The following is a 9,330-nucleotide window of genomic DNA, read 5'->3' on the forward strand; positions in this document are numbered from 1 at the left end:
ATGGCTAAGGATGTTGAAGATTTCTTTAAGTGTCTTTCAGCCACTTTAGATTCCTCTGTTGAGATTTCTCTGTTTAGGTCTGCAAAGAAGCAAAAAATATAAAATGGAAAAAAGAAAGCATATTCAACAAATGGTACTGGCATAACTGGATATCAACATGTGGCAGAATGAAATATAGACACATCTCTATCTCCATGCACAAAACTCAGGTCCAAATGTATCAAAGACCTCAACATAAAGCCAACCACACTGAACCTCATAGAAGAGAAAGTGGGAGTACACGTGAATGCATTGGCACAGGAGACCACTTCCTAAATATAACCCCAGTAGCACAGACATTGAGAGAAAAAGTTAATAAATGGGACCTCCCTAAACTGAGAAGCTTCTGTATAGAAAAGGACATGGTCAACAAGACAAAACAGCAGCCTACAGAATGGGAAAAAAATCTTCACCAACTCTACATCAGACAGAAGTTTAATCTCCAAAATATATAAAGAACTCAAGAAATTGGTCATCAAAAGAAAATGTTCTGTATTCTATTTATGTTTCCTTTATTCTATTACATTATTCTTTATGGAATTGTATTCAGCAACTCATATGAATTATATAATATATATATATACATATAGATGGTTGTCTAGTGTATAATATTTTACTAAATATAAACTTTTAGATGAAGAAATTATCATGTATTTGTGCAATGTATGCATATATGTATGTATAGTATATATTTATATACTACATCTGGGTCTTGTTATGGAATAGTAGCTAAAGACACATTACGTCTTTTCAGGCTGTAGAATATTTGTTTAATGATGCAAAGATTTGTTGCATTCTTTTATGTTGTGTTCGTTTAACTATGTGAAACTGTATTACTTTGCCTGTCTAAAACAACTGATTGGTCTAATAAAGAGCTGAACAGTTAATAGCTAGACAGAGGAAAGGATAGATAGGACTAGCAGGCAGAAGGAATAAATAGGAGGAGAATTTTGGAAAGAACGGTTGAAGAGAAAGAAAAAAAGGAGGAGAGGGAATACCAGGGGCCAGCCACCCAGCTACACAGCAAGTCTGGAAAAAGGTATATAAAATAGAGAAAGTGTAAGCCAGAGGCAAAAAGCAGATGGAATATTTTGTTAAGAAAGACTAGCTGGAAATGAGCCAAGCTAAGGCCATGTATTAATAAAGTAAGAATAAGACTCCATGTATTTATCTGAGATCTGGGTGGTGGGCCCTCAAAGAGCAAAGAGTTTAAAAAAAAACAACAAAACTACAAGGTTCTAAGGGATAATACAAAATAAAATACAATAAGATGAAATAAACAAACAAAAAACAATGGATTTGGACAAGAAAGAAAGAAAAAGGTCCAAGAGAAGGAACAAGAATCAGAGATATACTCATTTGCATATCCAAGAATCCCAGAAAGACACTAAACTTGAAAACAAAATATAAATGCAGAGGACCAGGTGCAGTCTGTGAAGGCCCTATGCATTCTCACACAGTCTCTGAGTTCATATGAACTTTGTCACGTTGCTTTGGATGACCTTGTTTTTCTTTTGCCCTCCATCCACACTAGCTTTTATACTCTGTCTGCCTCCTTCTCCCTGTGATTTCCTGAGCTCTGTTAGGAACAGTTTGATGGAGAGTTGTTAGAGTGGGATGTCCCAAGGTCTCTCTCTCTCTCTCTCTCTCTCTCTCTCTCTCTCTCTCTCCATCATGTAGGTCTGGTGAGTTTCTGGATTTGTTCCCATCTGCTGCAGAAGGAAGCTCCTCTGATGATAGCTGAACAAGACACTGATTTCTGAGTATAGCAGTATGTCAATAGAAGTAATTGTATTGCTATGTTATGGGTTTTTTTGTTTGCTTTTAGAACATTAGTATTTGGATTTACACTATGTTCCCAAGCTATTTGGTCTCTGGTACTTGATCATCCAAACAGTGTTGGGTATGAGTCCAACTTTTAGACTGTGCCTTAATTCAAATCAGTTTTAGGCCCTGATTTTGCAGCTTCATGCCACCAACTAAAGCAATAAATAAATAGGAGTAGAAGGAGAAACTCAGATCAAAGGCACAAAAAATATTTTCAGCAAAATCATAGAAGAAAATTTCCCTAACCTAAAGAAGGAGATGCCCATCGAGGTACAAGAAGCTTATGGAACACAGTGGTCTGGATTACAAAAAAAGTCCCCTCAGCACATAATAATCTAAATATTAAATGTAATAAACAAAGAAAGAGCATTAGAAACTGCTAGTGAAAAAGACTAAGTAACAAATAAAGGCAGATATACTGAGATTACACCTGACTTCTCACTGGAGATTCTAAAAGCCAGAAAGGTCTAGGCAAATCTACTATGTACCACATAGGCAAGTTAGTTTATTTATTTGGTTTTATTTATTTTTTTTTTGACATAGGATTTCTCTCTTTAACAGCTCTAACTATCCTGGAACTTAATCTGTAGACCAGGTTGGCCTCAAACTTGCAGACGTCTACCCGGAACAATTATTTTGCCTATGGTGATTAAGGTTCCTCATTTTGAGAGATTTTATTTAATCTGTCATGCAAAGATATTTGAAAGACAAAATTACTAAAAATACTAGACTCACTTAATTTATAGATTTAAGGATATACTATTACAAAAGAACTAGGTTAACACATAATTTAAAATTTGGATAATTTTAATTGCTATATATAATTGATATACATTTTCAAAAATAATCTTTTTTTTCAGTTTTTAAAGTTTTTTTAATTTATTTATTTATTAAGGATTTCTGCCTCCTCCCCGCAACCGCTTCCCATTTCCCTCCCCCTCCCCCGATCGAGTCCCCCTCCCTCAGGGTTCCCACATGGGAGCACCGGACAGAAATCTCAAGGTCCAAATCAGGAGCAGAAGGAGACGGAACACGAGCAAGGAACTCAGGACCACGAGGGGTGCACCCACACACTGAGACAATGGGGATGTTCTATCGGGAACTCACCAAGGCCAGCTGACCTGGGTCTGAAAAAGCATGGGTTAAATCCGGACTAGCTGAACATAGCGGACAATGAGGACTACTGAGAACTCAAGAACAATCGCAGTTGGTTTTTGATCCTACTGCATGTACTGGCTTTGGGGGAGCCTAGGCAGTTTGGATGCTCACCTTACTAGACCTGGATAGAGGTGGGCGGTCCTTGGGCTTCCCACAGGTCATGGAACCCTGATTGCTCTTCAAAAATAATCTTAACGTAAATATTTCTTGCAAATATGTGGTGAGAAATGTGTTATGTATACACACATATTTATATATGTATGTATATATGTTATGAATTGCAGTGCTTATTAGTTATGTTACTATTTCTTTTTTAAAAATATTTTATTTATTTATTTATTAAAGATTTCTGCCTCCTCCCTGCCACCGCCTCCCATTTCCCTCCCCCTCCCCATCAAGTCCCCCTCCCTCATCAGCCCAAAGAGCAATCAGGGTTTCCTGCCCTGTGGGAAGTCCAAGGACCACCCACCTCCATCCAGATCTAGTAAGGTGAGCATCCAAGCTGCTTAGGCTCCCCCAAAGCCAGTACGTGCAGTAGGATCAAAAACCCATTGCCATTGTTCTTGAGCTCTCATCAGTCCTCATTGTCCTTTATGTTCAGCGAGTCCGGTTTTATCCCAGGCTTTTTCAGACCCAGGCCAGCTGGCCTTGGTGAGTTCCCGATAGAACATCCCCATTGTCTCAGTGTGTGGGTGCACCCCTCGAGGTCCTGGGTTCCTTGCTTGGAGAAAACACTATACTGAGTGAGGCAAGCCAGACCCAAAAAGAGGAGCATGGGATGTACTCACTCATATTTGGTTTCCAGCCATAAATAAAGGACATTGAGCCTATAATTCGTGATCCTAGAGAAGCTAAATAAGAAGGTGAACCCAAAGAAAAACATATAGGCATCCTCCTGAATATTAACCTTCATCAGGCGATGAAAGGAGACAGAGACAGAGACCCACACTGGAGCACCGGACTGAAATCTCAAGGTCCAATTCAGGAGCAGAAGGTTTTCATTTCTTATATAGTTACATTCACCCTCACTAAGCCTGCATTAAAATGTCCTTTAGATGAAAAGAAGATAGATATATATCATATATATATATACAACATCAATATTTTTGTCACATGATTGTAGCTTTCCTTATTAATTTTTATCAAACCCATTAACTTTCTACATATTTTTGTTGTTATTAAACTATACCACTAACATTTATAGTGCTTCAGTTTTAGGCAATGGGTTGCTTTGAAACCTGTATGCAACAAAAAACTCAACAGATTTGAGAATGGTTGGGACCCTCAGTAACTTCAGAGAGAAAAAGAAGACATGAATCATAAAATATTGCCTGATAACACAATATGTGTTTCCTCTCACTAAAATAGGACTATGCAGCTAATACCCATTAGCTTCCTGGTAGTTGAAGACAGTCAATATCGGATGAGAAAAATCATGGGATGTAATCTACAGAAGGGTGAAACTAAAACATGTATAATTACTTCAAAACTTTGAAATTAGAGAAGATGACTCAAAAGATGTAAAAAATATCTGTGGATATTACAAGAGAAAGGAGATGCTAATACCATATTTTCAACAGAAAAGTAAGAACAAGGTTGTGGAGAAGGTAAAGAGCATTTCGACAACTGTCATGAAAGGTAAACATGAAAGATAAACAAGCTCCAAGTTAAGAAACAGGACTGATGAAACTTCACTTGACATTGTGTTAGGGACTGAAAATAATTCTAAATCAATATGAGATGCAATCTCCCAAAAAGTAAGATGAATTTAAAAAATGGGATCATTTAGGAATGCTGAGACATACTTCTGTCCCTAAGAAGATGTGTAGGGACTCTTGTGGGGATTGCCCTGTAGGAGCAAAGAGCATCCTTCAGAAACAGGCAGAGACCACTCAGAATATTTGTTCAAATCACCTCTAGGTAAAAAGATGAAAACAGGCCGTGTCTTTAGAAGACAGGGCTGGGAAGAATGAAATCCAGTGTTGTCATCTGAATAAGAATGGCTTCTGTAGGCTCATAGATTTGAGTGCTTGCTCAGTTGGTAGCGGCACTATTAAGTGGTGTGGCATTGATGAGGAAGTGTGTCATTAGGAGTAGTCTTTGATGTTTCAAACTTCAACCCAGGCTCAGTGGTTCTGTCTCTTCCTGATGCCTGCCAATCCTGGTGTAGAACTCTCAGCTACCTCTACAGCACCTTGTCTGCCCAATTGATGTCATGTTTTCTACCATGACAATAATGGACTAGACCTCTGAATTGTCAGTCAGCCTCTATTAAATGCTTTTATTCTACAGATTTTTGTAATTATGGGGTCTGTAATTATAGAGTACTGACTAAGACATCTAGTAAGCAGGGGAATAAACAAAAAAATAAAAAAAACATCTTTATCATAATCCTAGCTTCATCTGGCTTGGCCTAGGAAATGGGGCATGGAGTGAACAGGAGTAAAGGTAATATGGCTATAAATTATATTTGTGAACTGGAAAAAGCTGACCTGTACATCAAGGACAGACAATCTCTTAGCCTTTGTCCTCACATGAAAACAGAAGATGTTAAGGTACTAAGTCTTGTGGAAAATGAATTCAAGGCAAGGTTCACACATCCCAGGAATATATCCTTGGGCCGCATGGGAAAGATGCAGCTCCTGGTCCATCCCACTGCAAATCTAACACAAGGCACTAAAGCATAGAAACGTCTTCATGCTTAACAGTTGAGGGTCTGTAGTTTCCACCTTGACATATTTTCACTTTTACAACACATTTTGTGAAAAGCGGCAAAGGAGATATGAATTCTTTATGTTGCTCCCTGTCTCCAAAAGGATATTATTTTGGTATTTGCTTATTATGAACTGTAATACACAAAATAAAATAATATTTCCCAAATTTCCCATGGTAGAAAGTTACCTTGGTAACGTCAATGAAAAGGAGTCTGTGATGTATTTGACCTCTACACTTTCACTTCAGAAATAATGAAGCATTCTATATGAAACCTCTACAGAGTTACAAAAAAGGAATGGCTTGCCCCAGGATAAGTCTATATTTTAGCTCAAGCAGTTTGTTAAGTGCAAGAGGCTCATACTAAACCTTACAGAGAGGATAACTGATTTCGGGAATGCTAGTTGTGGAGGCTGAATTTGCCACAATATCTTCGAAGTTGAATACAGATCCTCCCAATTCTCCTCAACTTTGTGTTTCCCAAAGTAATATTTGCTAATTTATTACTCTTACTTTAAGTTATTATTTTTATTACTCCATTTAATAACAGAATGGAAATAATTGTATCCTCAACTGTGTGGAAGGTCTGGATGTCTGTCTCAGGGTCCACTTAGGTTAAGGCATCTCCCTCTCTGTGACCTGTGCTCTTCACAAGCACAGTTAATGGACAGTCTCTGAGGAAATCAATGACTAAATTATGGTTGAGTTCAGGTTTAATTTATTTGCCCTCAACAATCCTTCCATTTGAAAAGAATAAGAATAAGAATCAAAACTTCCTTGTCTTTTAAAAATAAAAGTTTATTTTATTTTTCCTTAAAATCTCTGTACCTACCTAGGATTATATTTTGAGTAGCAAGATTTCATGTTTTCAATAAAGCCAGTATTTTAGTTATGATAATTAAAAATTTATATCTATAACATTTTGTGAGTTTCATTTTGTATATACATACAGACATTGGTGTGTGTATCTTCTCAATTACATGTGTGTATATAATTTATAGTATATTTCATATAGGTACATTATATGTTATACCTATATAGAATAAATATATGTTTTCATATATGTATGTATGTGCTCCAAAATGGATAAAAGACTAATCTCACAGACAATTAAGGCTGAACCCAGTTTTACCTCAGAATGACACTTTCCCATACTAAAAGGCATCATGTAAAGAATAAAAAGGGTGCTTAAAGAATGAGATGTAAGACCCAACAATTATCACATGTACTCATTCATATGTGAGTTTTAAACATAAAGAAAAGAAAACCAGCCCATAAATCACAATCCCAGAGAACCTAGACAACAATGAGGACCCTAAGAGATACATACATAGATCTAATCTACATGGGAAGTAGAAAAAGACAAGATCTCCTGAGTAAATTGGAAGCATGGGGACCTTGAGAGAGGGTTAAAGAGGAGGAGAGAGGCAGGGAGGGGAGAAGAGAAAAATGTAGAGCTCAATAAAAATCAATTTAAAAAGTTAAAAAAAAAAGAATAAGAGGGGATATATGGCCAAAAAAGGTGCTCTTACTCAATCTTAGCACACACACACACACACACACACACACACACACACACACGCACATACGAGAGAGAGAGAGAGAGAGAGAGAGAGAGAGATAAACCATCATGTTCATGTTCTTTTTTTTATATTGTTGTTAGTTTGTTGAAAGTCTTGTACAATGTACTTTAGTCATTTCACCTGCTCTTCCAGCTCTTCCCAGATTCCTGTTTATCCCTAGATATTCTTTATTGTGCCATCTTTTAAATTAATATATTTTTGATATATTATTATATACTATATATTAATAAATATATATTATTTTGTGTATGAGTGTTTACCTGCATTTATGAGTGTGCACCACCTGCATGAAATATCAATAGATTGAACAGAGGTGGGTGTTGGAATCCCTGGAAATGGAGTTATATAAGTTTTGAGCCACCATATGGATGCCAGGAAATAACTCTGGTTCTTCTGCAAGAATGGCAAGTATTCTTACTGATGAACCATTTCTACAACTCCATGTAATTCTTTAACAAACAAAATGTTAAGTTTAATTTGTCCTTCTTGGGTAAGTGACTTTCCATTGAAGCATGGTCAATTTCCCAAGGGCCTCACCCTTAAAACCAATACTCCCTGTTCCAGAAGCTACCAATTGTCGATAGCTCTATAGCTTCAGGTGGAATTTTGTGCCCAAGCCCTGTCTCCATGCTGGGATGTGGTTTGGTTTGAGCTCTTACAGGTTTTCTGCATACTGTCACAACCACTGTGAATTCACTGCTATATCTAGAAGACACAGCCTCTTTGTAGTCTTCCAACACTTTTGGTTCTTATGAACCTTCTGTATCCTCCTCCCAAATAGTCCCTGAGCCTGTGGAGCAGGGAGTATGATATAGATGTTCGGTGAGAAGTGAACATTCCAGTCCCTTATTTTATGTTCCTTGGGTAGTTGTGAGTTACAGAAAACAGATTCAAACACACATTGTTTACAATTTTTAGAATATACTAGTTAAAATATCACAGCATAAACGAGTGTGTGTGTTTCTGTTCTGTAGATGATACTGACATCTGAAAATGTAACTCTACTACTTCCATGGCCTATAATTTTATTGAATTATGATGAATGGTAAAACCAAAATAATGAGATTTCTACTTTCCTCTTAAGAGCTATAAACCCTCTAGAGATGAGTTTTGCTTTCCAAAGCATTTCTGGTTACCTAAAAACAAAAGAAAATATTTGACTAGAGAAATGGCTTATTGAGTAATGTCATGAGTTCTATTCTCAGTCCATGTAAAAAGCCAGGCATAGCTGCATTCATTCCAACCAAAGTGCTGGTGGTGAATAGACAGAAGTACTTCTAGGCTTGTTGGCTGCTAGCCTGTTCCATAGTCAGTAAAACATTTTGTCTTAAGTGAATAAGGAAGAGTTTGGTAGTGAAGGGCACCTGATAGGCTCCATAATAGTTCATGCATGCACATACAACCATACACTTCTGTTACACGCATACACACAGGAAGAGCTGAATGTTTAGCTTTCTGGAGTAAAATGTTTACTTACTTTTTTCCTTCTGTCAAACCAAAATTCTATATTTCAGAATTTTTTAGTAACAAGATAGCATTTCAGATGTCAGTTCACATTTACTTGGGATACACACACACACACACACACACACACACACACACACACACATCAGTCCCTAAAAATATAAATTCAATTGCCTTTCAGAATGTAGAGGCTAAACAGCTCAGAGCAAGGAACATCCATGATGTTTTCTAGTGCCCATGTTTTCCTATCTTCTATGTAAACTTCAATAAATTTTCTGTAATATCTAATTCTATCTGGCACTAGCTCATATAGCAAATACAAACTTATTTTTATAATCTTATTTCTATGAATTATTGATAAATAATTTGATATAATTCATATAGAATTGACTTGGTGCATTTTAGTATTAGATTTTCAGTTAAATTTGGTAGTATTATTATAGTAAAAGATTTGTTGGCTCCACATTAGCAGATGGACCATTACATTACACTTGCCAGGTGAAATTCAGTATCAAGTGACTGTCACTCATGTTAATATTGGTGGAAA

This window comes from Microtus oregoni, unplaced genomic scaffold (assembly GCF_018167655.1).
Source record: "Microtus oregoni isolate MIOR12 unplaced genomic scaffold, Mior012 000035F_ref0000213, whole genome shotgun sequence".
NCBI classification, from domain to species: domain Eukaryota; kingdom Metazoa; phylum Chordata; class Mammalia; order Rodentia; family Cricetidae; genus Microtus; species Microtus oregoni.